Source organism: Puma concolor, chromosome B3, assembly GCF_028749965.1.
Source record: "Puma concolor isolate L17-30 chromosome B3, mPumCon1.1.hap2, whole genome shotgun sequence".
In the NCBI taxonomy this organism is placed as follows: domain Eukaryota; kingdom Metazoa; phylum Chordata; class Mammalia; order Carnivora; family Felidae; genus Puma; species Puma concolor.
This window is the reverse complement of record NC_141672.1, coordinates 90770223-90790425: the sequence shown is the minus strand read 5'-3', so window position 1 is coordinate 90790425 and position 20203 is coordinate 90770223. Positions and strand designations below refer to the sequence as shown.

At 40.4% G+C, this 20203-nt stretch overlaps 1 protein-coding gene across 2 annotated transcripts in view; it reads right to left on the bottom strand.

Annotated features, from left to right (window-relative positions):
* Positions 1-20203, bottom strand: part of BLOC1S6 (biogenesis of lysosomal organelles complex 1 subunit 6) — a 128838-nt gene that overhangs the window by 44721 nt on the left and 63914 nt on the right. The gene's annotated exons all lie outside the window — the stretch shown is intronic.

Sequence of the window (20203 nt, the reverse complement as noted above, 5' to 3'; positions counted from 1 at the left end):
GGTGGTCTGTGGTCCCTGTTGCCTGTGTGTGTCATGTGGCTTCCAGCTGGGTTTGGCCAGTGTGGAGCACTAGTAGGGACCAGAGGCTGGGAGGTTGGAAGGGGGGAGTAAAAGAGAAGTTAGGGTCTTTGTCCCTCCTTCCTCTCTGCCTTAGAAAGCTCCCTTAGCTGGCCCTAGCTTCCCACTGGAGAGCCCTACCATGATTTCAGCTTTACCAAGTATGTCAGTCAGGGTCCAGTCATTGGAGAGAGAACCTACACTGTACTGCGAATGGGGGAAGTTTAGTACAAAGAATTATTCACTATAACAGACACTGGACTAATAGGGGATTGGCCAGTAAGAAATAAAGGGAACTCTAAAGAATTTAAAAATAGCAGATATATGGAACAGTCACCACCTTGGGGCTGAGATAGAGAATCCAAGTACAATCCTTCCCAACCTCCCCAAAACAAAGATCTAGATCTTACTGGAGACAGAATCGTCATGGCTCACTGGATGGTGGAGAAGTTTGCTGAGGCGCCATGGCAGCAGAACTTACTGAGGTACAGAGGGTAGCCAGCTACAGGCAGATGCCTCACTTTGCAACTCACTGCAAAGCTACTCTAGGGAATGCTGGGAGACACTGCCTGCAGGGGGGTACCATGTGCTACTGGCTAGGGGATACTGCAGAAGCTGGGCACTGCAGATACCATGCATGCTGCAGAAGCCAGGCTCTGCAGAGGCAAAACTGTGGGAGCACTGGTAGGAGAAACACCTGGGAATCTGGAAAAGGAAGTGGGGTGGGGGGGGACTCAAAATTCCTTCTGAAATGACTCTCCAGTGCCTCCTACTGACAAAGCTTACCATTATGCCTACTGACAAAGGAGAAATACTCAGATGGAGCAATATTTATACTGCTGCATAATATATTACCACAAAGTCAGTAACTTACACAATACAAATTTATCATCTCACTCCTTCTGACACATTTTGTCTGGGTCTCTGCTTAGGATCTCACAAGCCTGAAATCAAGGTTTCAGCTGCTGCACCCTCATCTGGAGGCTCAGTGAGGGAATGACCCATTTCCAAGTTCATTGACGTTGCTGGCAGAATCTAGTTCTGAGCAGATGTAAGACTAAAGTCTCTGTTTTCTTCTTGACTGTTGACTGAGGACCACTCTCAACAACTAGAGGCCACTGTTGCCATGCGGCCCCATCATAGGCCCTCTTAAACTTTGAATCTCTTGTTTTAGGAGAGAACACAGTCCCTTTTAGGGGTCAACTTGGTGCCATGCCCACACAGGAAAATCACCCTTTTGATTAACTCAGTCACCTGATTTGAGACATCAACTACATTTGCAAAAGTCCTTTTCCTTTGTCATCTGGTGTAATCCAATCATACGTGTGAAATCCATCATAATCACAGTCCTACCCACACTTAAGAGGAAGGGATTATACGGTATGTATACCAAAGAGGTAGGGGTCTTTGGGGGTCATCTTAGAATTATGCCTATAGGCAATGAAGGGTAAATCTGGAGTGGAATAACTCTAGCTCCTGGGTTCCAGAAACATCACCTCCTCTCCAGCCAAGAAGAAAGCAACTGTCAACCATTGCTAAACTCTAGGTTGCCCTACCACCCCTGTTGATTTCTTGTCTGCTTCCTCATCCATATGTTATGACTCCCTGTACTAAATTCTGTGTTTCAAATACTCAGAATAGGGTTTTTTTTTTCCCTCTAGTTAGACTTTTATTAAGATAAAGTTTTGCTGGTGTGTTTTCACTCAGGCAACTTTGGGTAAAACCATAAAAGTGGCAAAGTTTATACATGGAACTGGGGTCTGGATCACCTGCCTTTGCAGTTAATTTTACTCTTCTGACCCTGCTTGTGCCCAATTCAGATGCACCAGTCCCAAATTACAATGGTTTATTATTAGATTCATTTGGCTTTATGACTGGGTGGGTCTTACAGAACCCAGCTCATAGCAGTCTGGCCACATCGATACACGATGTTACATAATCAGATGCTCCATTTCTATCAAGGTTCAGTAGCATAATGGGAGCTGATTTTCAAAAGGGTTTTAAGTTTTGTGCAGATTGTGGATCTTGTTCCAGAACCTAGGGTCTACATAGTGATACTTTTATTGGGGTTTGCCATAAACTGCACAAGGCAGCCTTTCCCACCATTAATACCTCCAACATTGGGGTGCCTGGATGGTTCAGTCAGTTGAGAGTCTGACTCTTGGTTTTGGCTCAGGTCATGATCTCGCTGTTGCATGAGTTTGAGCCCATCAGTCTCTGCACTGACAGTGCGGAGCTGGCTTGAGATTCTCTCTCTCTCTCTGCCTCTCCCTTGCTCACACTCTCTCCCTCTCAAAATAAATAAATGAACTTAAAAAAAAAAAAAGCGTGTCTGGATGGTGCAGTTGATTAAGCATCTGACTTTGGCTCAGGTCATGATCTCACAATTCTAGGGTTTGAGCCCTGCATCGGGTGAATTTGAGTCCCACATCAGGTGAGCTTGTGCCCTGCTTCAGATGAGCACAAACCCTGCTTTGGGTGAGCCCCGTTTCTCTCTCTCTCCCTCTCTTTCTCTCTCTCTGCCCTTGCTCACTTGTGCCCTCTTTCTCGCAATATAAATACACACACACATACATACATACATACCTCCAACATCATAAGGTCTTGTAAGTTCCAGGCAACGGTGCTGTTTATTCCAGGAAGTCTTCCATGTTACTCAGTAAATGGGCTGGAATGTGGAATATGCTGTCTCCAGAACCCAGAGAAATCTATGAGGTGTTGTGCTTCCTTCTTAGTCGTGGGAGGTACAATTGTCAGTGGTGAGAGTGTGTCTACATTGTGTGAGTAGAAGTCTCAGTCCTGGGACTCCCCATGAGAGGATTTTCATGGGGATCCATGCCCAGAATAAAGACGGTCAGAAGGAAAGTAGCAAGTAGATGCAATTTATTAAAGAAAAAGTACACTCGCAAGGTGGGAGAGTGGACAGACCCTAGGTTGTTTTGGCATTGGATATTATTGGGTCTTTCTGGGTTGGGAGGAACTGTGAGGTACAGTGGGGTGGTCTCTAATGGAGTCTGTTTCCAATCATTTGGGACACTCATCTCACAGGTTGGGAGGGGGAGTTTTTGACCATACAAGGTTTGTGCCAGAACTGTAATGGCACCTGGGTAAAAGTGGGGGCTCGGTGGGGTGGGGAGCCTGTGCCCACAAGGCAAATGCATTATAATGAGCCTAGGGGTTACCCTAGGGCAAAAGTGGAAGAGAAGAGTGCATGTTCTGCACCTGTGCCTCTTTATCTGTGAGGCCCAAAGTCTTGGAAGCCACGAGGTCAGGATGTTGAGCTCCAGGGCTTATAATGTGTAACTTTTTTTTTTTTTTAATTACCTTCCTTGCCTCCAGCGCTTGTCTCTATCATTCCTCTTCAAGGACTTGGGACTCTGCCTCAGGGCATTCCTTCCATTGCTCTATTCTAACTTCTACCTAACATAATTACAGTAAGTTGACCTTTACTTTAGAGGAAAATGTCCTGACCTACCCAGACCACTGGATCTCTAAAAACTGATGTTTTGGCCATTGAATCTTCAAAGGGCTTATCTCCCACTGACTAGAGCACAGGTGTCTTTCCAAGTTCACCAATATACTTGCGCCTTCTGGCTCATCTAGTCTAATGAAGTCATCCATAAATATAATAGACCAATGTGACATTTCTGCATTTCCAGGTGGTCCAGGTCCTTTTGTACTATATTACATCTGAAGATAAAGTTAACATGGCCCTAGGACAACAACATAAATGTGTATTGCTGTATGCATCCCACAGGAATACAAACTGCTTCTTTATTTTCTTTTCTTACCAGGATGGAAAAGAATGCATTCATCATATCAGAAGTCTGTATTTGAGACCATATTAATCTCCTCTGGCAAGGACTTTAGCAGACTTCACCCACTGAGCTCTGGATCTGAAAGCTGACTCTGATATGGAAACTGGGCAAGGAATCATGACTTTTTGGGGGGTGGCTGCTCTCAGCCTCCTGATCATCCATTCTTGATTTCTTATTTTACAGATTGAGCAATACTCAAAACTCCTATTCATTGTCCATTCATCTTGCTCCTAGACACACATCTCTTTGGGGGAAGAGGTTTGTTTGTTTGTTTGTTTGTTTGTTTGTTTATTAAGTTTTATTTACTTAAGTATTCTCTACACCCAACGTGGGGCTCAAACTCATGACCCCAAGATCAAGAGTCAAACTCTTCTGACTCAGCCAGACTGGCACCCCTAGACATACATCTTCCTAACTCCTTCATAACTCCACCCTTTTTTCTTATGATAATTGTCCCCACTTTGCTCCTGATGGTTTTAGTCCTACCACTCAGCCTCCGTGACTTTAGGATCCTATTATCCCCATGGTTCTCAGGTGGTTCAGTCTTATAATGATGGAGCTTAGAGCTGAAACCCTGGCCTGCAGAAGACAGTCACCATGAAGTTTCTCAATGATTCTGGTGCGCCTTTTACCAGCACATTCCTTATCACTTTAGTAAATGAGATATCATCCGGATTCTTCTGCAGAACATGGTAAACAAATGGGTTTTTCAGACTTATATAATATATCCACTTTAGAATACACATTTCTCTGAGCCTTTTAATCCTCTACTGCTTCCAAAGCAGTTCTGAATTTTCTATTTCAGAATAGAAATTTTCTATTTTCTATTTTTCAAAGCTTCCTCAAAAAACCATTCCTGCAGCAAATTAACACTATTCCCCAGAGTATTAAATCCTGCTATAGAGATTGCTCTCATAACCATAAATTCTTCTTTATCCAATGTTTATACCTTACCTCCATTAATCTAACATCCTTAGATCCAGTCCCACTTACATTCTCCCAGCTCCTGCCAATATATGTTGGCTAGACCCTGCAGCTTCTTTAGCTATAGTCCATTCCTTCCCTGAGTAGTTATGGAATGTGCTAGGTTATACTGTTACTTGACCCTAGTCATTAGTCTGATGGCCAGGAGGTGAGATGGGGGTTGATTATGGGGAGCAAGTACATGCTGTCTAACAGAGTGAAGGCCTCGACATCATCTTCAAGTAGAGGAGGATAAGTGGCCTTCAGCTGGAAGGAATGGGTTACTTCTTCAGGCCCAGAGGGGCCAAGGGAATCCAAGGATTCCAGATTTTCAAGTTCATCAACCCAGATAAGATATCCCCATCTCAAGTTTCAGGGTCCCACTCCTTCCCATTCAAGACCCTAACCTCGGTTTAACAGACTTGGCATGGCTAAGAATTCACTCTTCTATGGGGTTGTGCTACTATTTATAAAGTCTTGGACCCAATCTTCAACTTTTGCTTCCATCTGGCTGCAGGATTTGAGAGTCTGCTTATATGCTGCCAGGAAAGTCCTTTGGCTTTTCATATTTCATCTTGAATTGGAAATTAATTGCCCTCAATATTTTGTTGCTTTTTTTGTCTCCAATGCTTCAGTAGCATACAGCAAGAGCCATTAAATTCCATAGTCCTTATAATTACTACTTCTCCCAAACATTTCAAGGAACTGAGTTATTATACCTTGCATCCCTTCTACTAGAGCCCTATCCCAGTTCTCCACCAGTGAAAGTTTTAAATAAGTTTTTAAAAAACGTTTATTTATTATTTTTGAGAGACAGAGAGAGAGAGAGCACAAGTAGGGGAGGGCAGAGAGAAAGGGAGACACAGGCTCCAGGCTCCAAGCTGTCAGCACAGAGCCTGATGCAGGGCTCAAACCCACAAACCGTGAGATCATGACGCCTAACTGGCAGGTAGGAAGGTAGGCGCCCCTACCACCAGTGAAAGTTTTAGTAACTACACAGCTGCAGCATGCCAGGCACTCTCAGAGCTTCACCTACTGCCAATGATAGATCCTTATTGCTGAAGTGGGCTTCATTGCTAGGACAGCTTGGCCACCAACATTCCTAGATGGGACTGCCTAGGAAATAGATTCTGCATTAGAGATTTGTATACAGGAGGCTTATGGGAAGGTACCTTAAGGAACAATACCTGTCAGGAAGTGAGGGAAGAGGGATTGGCTAGAAGGAGATGAATTGAACTGTTTACGAGTTGCATCAGAGGCTTCAATTGATCCTGCGCGTTGTCTCAAATAGAGGCATTGGCTGGACCTTTTATACCTGCAATTAATCATTGGATGCAGGTATCCCCTAGGAAAAGGTGTGTAACTGGGCAAATTAGTGCCCTTCAGCAAGGACCTTAGCCGTGTATACCACCAGCTGTCAACATACACAGCAGCTGGGAGAATTGGCACCTCTGTCCTGAAGGAGGGATAGAGAAGCACACCACAACATCTACTATAGTTAGTTTCTGCTCACAAGATTCACAAGCCAAGAGAAAGGAGAGATGTATTGAAGCAGTCCAAAAGAGATTAGACAACTATTATATTTTTAAAAGGATTTGCTTCTTAGATAGGAAATGCTTGGAAATGGGTTAATAATGAAAGAATAATTTTCATTTTGACATTCCAAGTAAACTGAGGTCATTTCTGAATTCCTTGACATTCCTGATGACAACTTTCCCTGAGTTTCTATTTGATCACTTCCCAGTTTCCTTCACAAACACCTTTTCTAACATCTTCCCCACTCCTCTAAACATGTAGCCTATGTGTCCTCCTCAGTCCTCTGCTTTGCACTTCCTTTCTTGTCTATTTCACTTTGTTCCTTAAGTGCAAAGGACACCCAGATCTACGAATCCAGCTCTCACCTCACTTCTGAGCTCCAGACTGTATTCCTGCTACCTGCTGGCCATCCCTTCTATCTCACTTCAAATTCAACACATCAAAAACAAAATTCCTTTTTTTAAAGGTTTTTATTTATTCATTTATTTAATTAATCTCTACACCCAACATGGGGCTCAAGCTCACAACCCTGAGATCAAGAGTCACATGCCCTTTTGACCGAGCCAGCCAGGTACCCTAAAACAAAATTCCTTAATAGAACATTCAAGGGCCATCACAATCTGGTCCCCATCTAATTGAGCTATTGCTCCTCTATATTCACTGACATTCTGCCTTTTCTGCTGGTTAGTTTTGGGATATACATACAGTTCTTTCTGACTGGATACTCTGTTTAGACTTCTCCATTTAACAGAATTCAGTTTGCTGTCCAAATTCCAAGTTGCATGTCACTTGATTTAAGAAATCTTTCCTCACACTACCATTAGAATTAATCTCTTCTATGAGGCCTCATTTATACCTCCAATAAAAGGGCGCCTGGGTGCATCAGTTTGTTGAGCATCCAACTCCTGATTTTGGCTCAGATCATGATCCTAAGGTTGTGGGATCTAGCCCCATATTGGGCTCCATGCTAAGCATGGAGCTGGCTCAAGATTCTCTTTCTCGAAAGAAAGAAAGAAAGAAAGAAAGAAAGAAAGAAAGAAAGAAAGAAAGAAAGAAAAAGATTCTCTCCCTCTGCCCCTCTCCCCCATTTGCACATGCATGCTCTCTCTGTCTCTCTCTTTCTCTAAAATTAAAAAAAATTAAAAATATATATATCTCAAATAAAGAAGTTACCATTGTCTACCCTGTATTATGGTTATTGAATTTGCATCTGTCTTTTATGAAGGTTGTGAACTCTCTTCAGGACTTGCACTATCAAGTAGTTTCACTCATCTTTACACATTTATTGCCAGTCTTTTGCCTAATGTAGGGTTTATTTTAGCTAGGGTACATATTCAGTTGCTGTGGCAAAGACCAAGGTAATAGTGGCTCAAACAAGATAGAAAAAAGTCTATCTCTCTCACACAGGGATGTAGGTTCCTTGTAGCTCGTAGCTCTGTCACCATTTGAGTGTCGGCCTCATGTGTATGTCTTAGAGAGCCCCACTATATCCACATGTCAGGCAGTGGGATGGAGAAGGAGGAATGGAGAGAAAGAACACACCTGCCATGGCGTGAGCTGGAATTGCACATACACTTCCACTCAAGTCCCACTGGACAGAACTCAGCCAAACTTAGCTGTGGAGAGGTTGGGAGATGTAGTCTTTTACAGAACAGTCACGTACTCAGGTAGAACATTGGGAGGAAGGAGAAAATGGATGTTGGAGAGAAATTAGCAGTCTTGCCACAGAATCAATGAAAGCCTGCTTTAAAAGATAACATTAAAAAATATTTACTTCACTTGCAGAGATGTGCTAGCAGATTGGGAAAGAGGAAAGGTAAAAAAGAAAAAAAAAATAGGCATGATTGCTGAGTGGGAAAGAGAAGAAAAAGAATGAGAGAGAGGGGAGAGAATCAGAAACTCCTTTTGAGTTGACACTATCACTAGATGCCCCCAGCTGACTGGAGTCCAGTTCTCTCTCAAAAAGATGGTCTTTCCTCCCTCAGCAAAGACTTCTTCAAAGCCACTTTGGCCATACAGTGGATTCACATGTCTGATTTGAGCCAGAAATAAGAAACAACTCAGACTGTCACAGCCAATAATAATTCCAAGTAACTAGATACCTCATCTATTAAGAGTTTCCTTTCTTTCAAATTACTATTTGCCAAAGCCTTCTAGAGTAGCTGTGTTTCCCCCTCTATTTAAGGGAGAAAGAGGACAGAGAATGGGAAGATGGACTCACAGCAAAGACTTTTAGGAAAAACTATTGTCTTTGCAGCTTATACTATATTCTCTGTATTAACCAAATTTAAAGACTAGATTTATTAGCGGGACTAGAAGATGTCCAATGTCCCTTCCATAATATATTCACTTCCCCTTCCTTGTTTCTCTTCCTCCACCCCCTCTCTTAGCCCTAATTGTTATAAAAGTTATTTCTTAAAATCAGGCATACTCCCAAACTGGAAACAACCCAAGTATCCAGCAGAAAAGAACAAATAAACCAGAGTCTATTCACACAGTAGAATCCTAGGCAACAGCAAAAGGATCAAAGCATTGGTACACACAACATGGAATAATCTCAAAATCATTATGCTGAACAAAAGCAGACAGACACAAAGGAGTAAGTACACTTTGTATGATCCCATTTGCAATACGCTGTAGAACTGTCAAGACTAAGCCATAGTGATAGAAAGCAGAAAAGTAGTCACATGGACCTGAGGGGAAGGGGGTTGACTAGTGAGAGGCACAAGGAAACGTTTTGGCCTTAATTTTTTTTATTGTGGTTAAATGCATGTAACATAAAGTTTACCACTTTTAAGTGTGCACTGTGTGGCATTAAGTACATTCACATTGTTGGGCAGCCTTCACTATCCTCATTTTCCCCAACTGAAACTCCATACCCATTAAATACTATCTCCCCATCCCCCTCCCAGCCCCGTATAACCACCATTCTACTTAAAAAAATTTTTTTTAATGTTTCTTTTTGAGAGAGAGACAGAGAGAGAGACAGAGAGAGAGAGAGAGAGAGAGAGAGAGAGACTGACAGTGCAAGATTGACAGTGCAAGAGAGAGAGAGATTGAGAGGGTCGGAAAGGGAGATACAGAATTCAAAGCAGGCTACAGGCTCTGAGCTGTCATCACAGAGCCCTATATGGGACTGGATCTCACAAATTGCGAGATGATGACCTGAGCCGAAGTCAGACACTTAACCGACTGAGCCACCCAGGCACCCCTCTACTTTTTATCTCTATGAATTTGACTGTCCCAGGTACCTCATTCAAATAGAATCATATGATATTCATCCATCTGTGATTAGCTTATTTCACTTAGCAGAATGTCTTTAAAGTCCATCTGTGGTATAGCATGTGTCAGAATCTCCTTCACTTTTAAGGCTAAATAATATTCCATAGCATGTATATTCCACATTTTGTTTGTCCACTCATCTATTGATGGGCAGTTGGGTTGCTTCCACCTTTTGGCTACGTGGATAATGCTACTATGGACACGGGTGTACAAATATCTGTTGGAGCCCCTGCTTTCACTTCTTTTGGGTGCATGCTCAGAAGTGGAATAGCTGGATCATGTGGTAATTTTAATTTTTTGAGGAATTGCCATAACATTTTCTACAGCAGCTGCACCATCTTACATTCCCACCACCAATGCACAAGGGGTCCAATTTCTCCACATCCTCGCCAACACTTGTTTTGTGTTTTTTAATAATAGCCATCCTAATGGATTAAAGTGGTATTTAATTGTGTTTTTTTTATTTGAATTTCCCTCATGATGACGTTGAGCATCTTTTCATTTGTTTATTGTTTATAGATCTTCTTCAGAGAAATGTTTACTCAAGTCCTTTCTCCAATTTTTAATCAGTATGTTTTTGTTGTTGTTGTTCTTGGGTTGTAGGAGTTCTTTATATATTCTGGATACCAATCCCTTTTCAGATATAATTTGTAAATATTTTCTCCTATTCCATGGGTTGCTTTTTCATTGTTGATAGTGTGCTTTGATGCACAAAAGTTTTAAATTTGGAGGAAGTACAACTTACCTATTTTTTCTTTAATTGCCTGTGCATTTGGTGTCATATCCAAGAAATCGTTGCCAAATCCAGTATCATGAAGTTTCTCCCCCTATGTTTTTATCTGAGTTTTATAGTTTTAGCTCTTATATTTAGGTCTTTGATCCATATTGACTTGATTTCTGTATATGATGTAAAATAAAGGTCCAATCTTATTTTTTTTCATTTGGATATCCAGTTTTTCCAATACCACTTGTTAAAAAGACTGCCCTTTCCCCACTGAATGATCTTGATGCCCTTGAAAGTCATTTGACCATTTATGTGAGGGCTCATTTATGGGCTCTCTGTTTTAGTCCATTAGTCCATATGTCTGTGTTTATGCCAGAATAGTAGTTTAGATTACTATAGCTTTGTAGTAAGTTTTGAAATTGGGAATTGTGTGGCCTCCAACTTTGCTCTTCTTTTCCAAGATTGTTTTTGCCTAATCAGTGTCCTTGAGGTTCCATATGAATTTTAGGATGGATTTTTCTGTATCTGCAAAAAATGTTGAAATTTTGATAGGGCTCACATTGAAACTATACATTACTTTGGGTCGTACTAACATATGAAATAAGGAAAATATTGATGATAAAAAAGTTCTATGTCTTGATTGTGATGATACATGAGTGCATTATTTTTCAAAATTCACAGAGCTGGGGCACCTGGGTGGCTCAGTCAGTTGAACATCCAACTTTGGCTCAGATCACGATCTCATGGGTCATGAGTTCAAGCCCCACACTGGGCTCTCTGCTGTCAGCGCAGATCCTGTTTCCCTCTCTCTGCCCCTCCTCTGCTGTGCTCTCTCTCAAAAATATTCATTAAAAAGAAATTCACAGAACTGTATGCTTAAAATGAGTATACCATATTGCACATCAATTATACCTGAATAAATTGATTAAAAACTTTTATTTATTTATTTTAAATGTTTATTTTGAAAGAGAGAGTGAGCAGGGGAGAGGTGGCAGGGGTGTGGAGGGAGAGAATCCCAAGCAGGCTCTACCCTGTCAGTGCAGTACTGGCTGGGGGGGGCGGGGGGGGTTCCATCCCAGGAACTGTGAGATCATGACCTGACCTGTACCCAAGTGACAAATGCCTAACGGACTGAGGCACCCAGGCGCCCCTTGATTAAAAACTTTTCAGATACTGTAGACTAGGTGCTGGAGAAACCTGTGCCAATGGACACAGAAAAGACAAAAAGGCTCAAGATATTCTATTCTCTCTCTAGCCAAAGGATCTGGAAAGGAGTGGACCAAACACAGAAAGCTGAATTAGAAATGGTTGGCATACCAGGAGACTGAAGGGAAGACGTAGGACAATGAGAAGCAGTTACCGTACCTGTGGGCAATCTTGGACTTTTTAATAGGCAGGGGCTTTCATTCTATTCTTGCCCAACCTCACCTCACACATAGTTAGCTGTTTGTATTTTATTATTGTTTTATTCCTTTGGTTCTTGAAGATTTCTTCATAAAATGAAAACAGCCTTGGGAAGCATTCAGCTTTCATCAGTTAACATTTTAGTTACCAATTAAACCAGTGGGTAAAAGCAATGGGGTGTAGTGGTTAGTTTTATATGTCAATTTGGTTAGACTATAGCTCCCTAGTTACTCAATCAAACACTAATTTAAGTGTTACAGTGAAGGTATTTTGTGAATATGAATTAAATCCATAACCAGTTGATTTTATTTAAAAAAATTTAAGTTTATTTATTTTGAGAGAGAGAGCATACACACAAGCAGGGGAGGAGCAAATGGAAGGAGAGACAGAATCCCAAGCAGGCTCCACCCCATCAGCTCAGAACCTGATGTGGGTCTTGAACTCATGAACTATGAGATCATGACCTGAGCCGAGATCATGACCTGGGCCAAGATCATGACCTTAGCCAAGATCCAGAGTCGGGTGTTTAACTGACTGCACCACCCAGGCACCCTATAATCAGTAGATTTTAAATAAGAGAGATTATTGTAGATAATCTGGGTGGACCTGACTCAATAAGTTAAAGGATTTTAAAAGAAAAACTGAGGTTCCTCTGAAGAAGAAATTCCTCTGTACAGAACAGCTTCAGCTGGTGCCCAGGAGTCTCAGTCTGCTCTTCTTAATGGCCTACCCTACCAGTGTGCCTTGCCAGACCACCACAGTCCTATAAACTAATTCCATGCATTAATGTCTTATTAGTTAGGGGTAGGGGGATAGGCAGGGAGAGGCTTGCAGAAGGAATAAAGGTAGAGGAACAGCAAAGGGAGGGCTGACAGGGTAGTTGATTTGACAATTCTATCCCAGGTAGGGTGTATTTGGGGAAAGTAAAAGCCAAAAAAAAAACAAAAACAAAAAAACAAAAAACCCCAAAAACAAACAAACAAAAAAACCCAGGAGCCAGAGGACACTGAGAGTTCAAAGTAAAGGAAGCAAGAAAGGTGGGGACACTGCACCAAAAACTCACTCTTCTTCAGCAGCTTTAATTATTGCCAGCAGTGAGGGTAGAGACGGAGTATTGACTTTCTGATAGAACCTTGAATCTGCAGGTTGTATGAAAGTTATTCCTTGGAACACCACAAGTTCACATTTGCTACTTTGTGCATTCCTATTCCTTTGTGTAACCAGAGAGGTAAATGTATACCTTTGCAATTAATGCTTCCAAATCATCTGCAAAGTCAAATGCACCTGAAAAAAAAAGAAAGGAAGGAAGGCAGGAAGAAAAAAAGAAAGAAAGAAAAAGAGAAAAGAAAAAAAAAAAGAAAAAAGAAAGATCAGAGGGAATTGAGTTTCTTCTATATCTAGAGTGTTTCCCCAAATACCATGGATAATTCTGGCAAATTTTCCAGAAACTAGTAGGTATTCTAAACTAAGTGCATATTTGAATAATTCAATAGGAAGAATATAATTCAGATAGGATGTTTGGATAAACACATACTTTAATAAGCAAGTTAGTAAAAAGATGGCAGTGTATATGAGTTTTGAAAGAATAAAATAACCCTTGACTATAGTACAATCTTCAGGGGACTTTAAGAAGGCAACTACATGCAAATGACAAAAATCAAGAATAAGCGAAAAGTCAGAGATCCAAAACTGGACAGACTTAAAATTATACCAAATATTAAAGGAATTAGCAATTGGATGAGAATTGTAAAAATTCACCTGGTAGGCTAGAATTTTTCACATAGAAATTACATGAAAAAGAAGTAAGTTAAAATAAATTAGAAAATCTTTGCTATAAAAAAATTTTGGGTTACTATTGAAACACGATAACATGGATGAATTTCAAAAACATTGTGTTTAATGAAAGGAGCCTGTACTAAACAATGTATACTGTGTTTACATAAAGTTCTAGAACAGGAAAGACTGATTTATGACATAAACTAATCAAAACAATGGCTAGTTATGGGGGATAAGGAAAGGGATTGACTGGAATGAACAAGATGAAACTTTCCAGCACAATTATTAGTCATCAGGAAAATACATACAAAGTGCAAGTTAGAACTACAATGAATTACTCCAATGAAAACTATGCACAAAGATAGGCATATAAATCAATGGAACAGAACTGAGAGTCCAGAAATAAGCCCACACATTCGTGGTCAATTGTTTTCCCACAAAATAGCCAAGACAATTCAATGAAGAGAATAGCCTTTTCAACAAATGATGCTGGGACATCTGGATATCCACAGGTAAAAGATGCAGTTTGGGCCCTTCCTTCACACCATACACAAAAATTAACTCAAAGTGGATTATAGATTTTTTAAAATGTTTATTTTGCGGGGGGGGGGGGAGGACATGAGTGGGGGAAGGGATGGAGAGAGATGGAGAGAGAGAGAGAGAATTCGTATGGAGCCCCAGTGCAGGGCTCAAACCCACAAACCATGAGATCATGACCCGAGCTGAAATCAAAACTCAGATGCTTAACCAACTGAGCCACCCAGGCACCTCGGATTATAAATTTATATGTAAAAGATAAAGCTACAGAACTCCTAACAGAAAAAAATAGATGTAAATATTTGTAACTTTGGATTAGGCAATGATTTCTTAGCTCTGACACCAAAAACACAAACAAAAAAAGAAAAATAGGTAAATCAGAATTCAACAAAATTAAATGAGAAGAAACCCTGACAATACCCCATGTTGGTGAGGATTAGCAGTAACCTCTTATACTTTCCTAATGGAGGTATAAAATGGTATAAACTCTTTGGAAAGCTGGAGGTTTCTTATCAAGTTATACATGTAGCACTCCCATAACCTAGAAATTCTGTTACGCATTTACCTAAAAGAAATAATGGATATCTATGAATATTATAAAATTCTTTTTGTGGAGAATGTTATTGACTCAGTAGCCCCAATTCAAGGAAAGCCCTCAGGAAGATGACAGCAAGAGATGTTCTGGTGCTGCTTATTTGGGGGAAGAATTAAAGCTAAGGGTCCCTCTTTGGAAATGTTTGTCCTTAACTACTCAGCTTAACTAACTCAAGATTGGTTAGTAAGCTTTAAAAAAAAAAAAGAAGTGTATTTATTGAGCACTTAGTATATGACAGGCGCTGTGTTATGTGGTTAATCTCATTTAGGTGCCACCAAAATCCTAGCAGTGAATACAACAGTAATATTTCCTTCATTTTACAAATGGATTAACTAAAGAGAGTTTGCCCATGGTCACCCAGGTAAATTCATGATTATACATACCATGGCTAAAAGAAATGAATCTGTCTCTTTCATCTTTGGGTTACCAAAGTCCAGCACAAACTGATTATGTAAATGAATGAATGAATGAATGAATGAACGAACTAATGAATGGCAGAAGCACTTGACTGTCTGACTTCAGAAAATACACACTAGTATCTCTATTCTACAGTAACTCTAACAGCCCTATTTTTAAGACACAATTTTTAACTTAAGGCTTTTTTTGTTTTGTTTTGCATATAGATACTATAGAGATACAGCTTTGACAAGCCGGTGAAATTTTTCTTTCAAAATTCTAAATGTTGGCAGGACCCCTGAAATTCACTTACTGAAAGTAAACAAAATGTAGTAATTACTTGAAGGAGTCAGTAGTAATTACTGTCACACTCTGTCAGCTGGGTTAATGTACATGCTGATAACAGAGGCATTTAAAATACCCTTATTAGTTAAGGTAAATAATGCCAGCTGCTCTAACAGATGCACCCTAGAATCTCCAAGCATTACAAAGTGTATTTCTCCTTCCCCATACAGTCCTGTGGAGGTCAGCAGGTTGTGGGAGCTCTGCTCCTTCCACTGAATGGCTGTGCCTTCCTCTATTACTAGTATTTTTTATGGGGCAGGCTGGAAGGGCACATATCAGTTCGTTTACATTTTATTGGCCAGAACTCAGGGAGAAGGCCTCACCTAACTGCAAGCTGTTTGCCCCAGCCAAGAAAAGAGGACAAAGATAATGACATGGATACTAACAAGAAATGAGCCGTCTGTGTAGAAACACCCCAACCCCAGGGGTAGGGACCTCTCAAAATCCAACAAAAAAGGGATGTTAAGCCTACTATGACATCTGGAATATGCTGTTGCTGTTTAAAACAGACCAGTGGCTATTGACTTAATGAAAATATCAGATAAAATTAAAGTATAAAGGAGAAGAAAATAATAAGCGTAAAGATATCACAACTAGGTAAAAATATATGTATACTTACTGTTAGTCAAAAGAATCAGAATGTTTTTATATCTGAAGTTCTGTCCAAAGGAAAAAAGAGAAGTAAAGGAAGATGAATTACTCCATAATGGTGCTTAATCTGCCCAAAAGCTAGGCTAAAATGGGGATAACAGGGGTCAGTTGTTCCTGTTCTGCCTAGCGAGCGCTGTGTAACAAACTACTGCAAAATAAAAGTATGGGTCATGAATTTAAGCATGACTCAGCTGGAGAAATCTGTTCCACGAAGCATCATGGAGGACAACTTGATATTCATCTGGCAGATGGAGCGGTCTGGGGCATCCAAGATGGCTTCACACACATGTCTAGTGTTTTGGCTAGAAATCCAGGCTAAGTGGAAACTGTTAACTAGAGTGGCTATGCTGCCATCAGACAAAATAGAATTTAAATTAAAAATTGTCACAGGAGACAAAGAAGGACATTATACAGTGAGAAAAGGGTCAATATACCACGAAGATAAAACAATTTCAAGTATATATGCACTCAACATCAAAGCATCCAAATATATCAAGCAAACTGACAAATCTGAAGGGAGAAATAGACAGGAATACAATCACAGTAGGAGACTTTAATCCCCATTTTCAATAATGAACAGAACATCCAGATAGAAGATCACTATAAGTGAAAAACACTATAGACCAAATGGACCTAACAGATACCTACTGAACATTCCGGCCAACAGCAGAAAAACACATAATCTTCTCAAGGGCACATGGGTCTCTCTCCAGGTGAGATCACATGTCAAGTCACAAAACAAGTCTTAACAAATTAAGAAGACTGAAACCATACCAAGTATCTTTTCTAATCACAATAGAATAAAACTGGAAATCAACAGCAAAAGGAAAATTGGGAAATTCACAAATATGTGGAAGTTAAACAACTTTTAAGCAACCACTGGTTCAAAGAATAAGTCAAAAAGGAAATTAGAAAATACCTCAAGACAAAGAAAAATAAAAACCCAACCTACCAAAACTTAAGGGATGCAGCAAAAGCAGTGCTGAGAGGGAAGTTGATAGCAATAAATGCCTAGATTAAAAAGAAGAAAAATCTCAAGTAAGTAGTTTGTACCACAAAGAGCTGGAAAAAGAAAAAGATTAAGCCCAAATTTAGCAGAAGTCTGGAAACAGCAAAAATTAGAGCAGAAATAAATTAAAAAAAAAGAAATGGGAAAAAATCAACAAAATTAACAGTAGATATTTTGAAATGAAAAACGAAATTGACAAGCCCTTTGACTAAGTAATGTAACAAAGAAAGACTCAAATAAAATCAGAAATGAGAGGCAAAATAACAACTGAAAGCACAGAAAAAGAAAAGATTATGAGACTATTATGAAAAAGTATATGCCAATGAATTGGACAACTTAGAAGTAATGAATAAATTCCTAGAAACATCTAATCTTCCAAAACAAAATCAGAAAGAAATAGAAAATTTGAACAGACTAATTACTAGCAATGAGATTGAATCAGTAATCAAAACTCCCAGCAGGGGTGCCTGGGTAGCTCAGTCGGTTAAGCGTGTGACTCTCCATTTTGGCTTTTTAAAAAAAAATGTTCATTTATTTATTTACTTTGAGAGAGAGAGAAAGAGAGCATGAGCAGTGGCGGGGTGGGGGGGGGGGGGGTTGCAGAGAGAGAGAGAATCCCAAGCAGGCTCCATGCTGTCAGTGCAGAGCCTGATATGGGGCTTCAACTCACCAACTGCCAGATCATGACCTGAGCCAGAATCAAGAGTCAGATACTTAATTGACTGAGCCACCCAGGCACCCAAAAAAAATTCTCAAAAGAAAAACTCCCAACAAAGAAGACAAAAAAAGCTCCCAACAAACAAAAGTCCAGGACCAGATGGCTTCACAGGTGAATTCTATCAAACACTTAAAGAAGAGTCAATACCTACTCTTCTCAAACTATTGCAAAAAACAAAAGACAAAGAAAAGCTTCCAAATTCATTCTATGTGACCAGCATTACCCTGATACCAAAAGACATTACAAAAAAAGAAAGCTACAGGCCAATATCTCTCATGAACATAGATGCAAAAATCCTCAACAAAATATTAACTGAATCCAACAGTACCTCTTTCTTTAAGTTTATTTATTGATTTTGAGACAGAGAGTGTGCGCACACAAAGCGGGGGAGGGGAGAGGAAGGGGGTGGGGCAGAGAGAGAGAGAGTGAGAATCCCAAGCAGGCTCTGTGCTATCAGCGCAGAGCCCTATCTTAACCAACTGAGCCACCCAGTTGCCCCTGAATCCAACAGTACTTAAAATAAAATCATTCACCATCATCAAGTGGGATTTATTACAGGGATGTAAGGGTGGTTCAATACTTGCAAATCAATCAATGTGATATATCACATTAACAAGAGAAAGGATAAAAACCATATAATTATCTCAGTAGATGCAGAAAAACCATTTGCTAAAAAAAGCAAAGTACAACGTCCACCCATGATAAAAACTCTCAACAAAGTAGGGCTAGAGGGAGCATACATCAACATACTAAAGACCACATATGAAAACCTCAAAGCTAACATCATACTCAATGGTGGAAAATCGAGAGTTTTTCCTCCAAGACAAGGATGTCCACTCTCGCCACTTTGATTCAACCTAGTACTGGAAGTTCTAGCCATAGCAATCAGCTGTAATTAAGCCAGGCATTCCTCTTCATGCTGCTCACTTTCACCCAGGACAGTATGTGAATGCCACAGTAAAAACTATTGGTGAAGGCTTCAAGGTGCCATGAAAAGATGGGGATTTGAAGACCAGCCTGCTACTTATCATTAAATGAAAATCCACAGGAGACTTGGAGCTCTATCAAACAAGAATGCTTCCATTCTGGCCTGGAACTAAAACAGGCTGTACAAATGGGAAGCATAGATGAACAGCATATGGACCCTAAGTGTGGACACAACACACAATATAATCTATGTAAATGACTCTCTACCAGGACATAACAACAGCTCAGTGACTATCAGAGATTCTAAGCTGTCTTCATCTAAGTATTTCTGTAAAAATCTACCATTTCCGGGGTGCCTGGGTGGCTCAGTCGGTTATGTGCCCGACTTCAGCTCAGGTCATAATCTCACAGTTCGACTTTGAGCCCCTCATCGGGCTCTGTGCTGACAGCTCAGAGCCTGGAACCTGCTTTGGATTCTGTGTCTCCCTCTCTCTCTGCCCCTCCTCCACTCGTACTCTGTGTGGGTGTCTCTCTCTCAAAAATAAATAAACATTAAAAAGATTAAAAAATAAAAAGCTACCATTCCCTATATATTTTCCTGATGGAGATAAAGAGGATCAACCAGGAGATTTGTATGATGAAAACATGCACCAACTCATATTCTCCTTTCTTAGCCACAATACCACACTTGTTATTTCCATCAAGAGCATTGATATATCACCTGTCCTCCAACTGAGTTTTGTTAGAAAAATTACCACTCAGATTAAATACATTGGATATGACAAATTTTGCAGTTTGCTGGCAGTTTGCTGACAGTTTGCACTTTAGCAAAACCTCTGTAATTTGTGGATTTCGTTAGTTTTTAAACTAACGAACTAACGAACTAACTAACATTTCCCAAGTTATCTTAAGTGTTTATAAATTTAACTTCTTTTATTAAAAGCAAAGATGATGAAGCACCTGGGTGGCTCAGTCAGTTGAGCATCTGACTCTTTTGATTTTGGCTTGAGTCATGATCCCAGGGTCATGAGATCAAGCCCTATGTCAGGCTCAATCCCTATGAGAGGGATTCTCTCTCTCCTCTTTCTGCCACTCCTCCATCCACACTCTCTCTCTTTCTCTCTCAAAGTAAATAAATAAATGAACATTAAAAAAAATGAGTAAGTTCTAGAGAACTACCATACAACACTGTACCTATAGTCAACAATAATATGTCAACGCTTAAAAAGTTGTTAGGAGGGTAGGGGCAACTAGGTGGCTCAGCTGGTTAAACATCTGACTTTGGCTCAGGCCATGATCTCACTGTTCATGAGTTCAAGCCCTGTGTCAGGCTCTGTGCTGAGAACTCAGAGCCTGGAGCCTGCTTCAGATTCTGTGTCTCCCTCTCTCTCTGCCCCTCCCCTGCTCACACTCTGTGTGTTTGTGTGTGTGTGTGTGTGTGTGTGTGTGTGTGTGTGTGCACGTC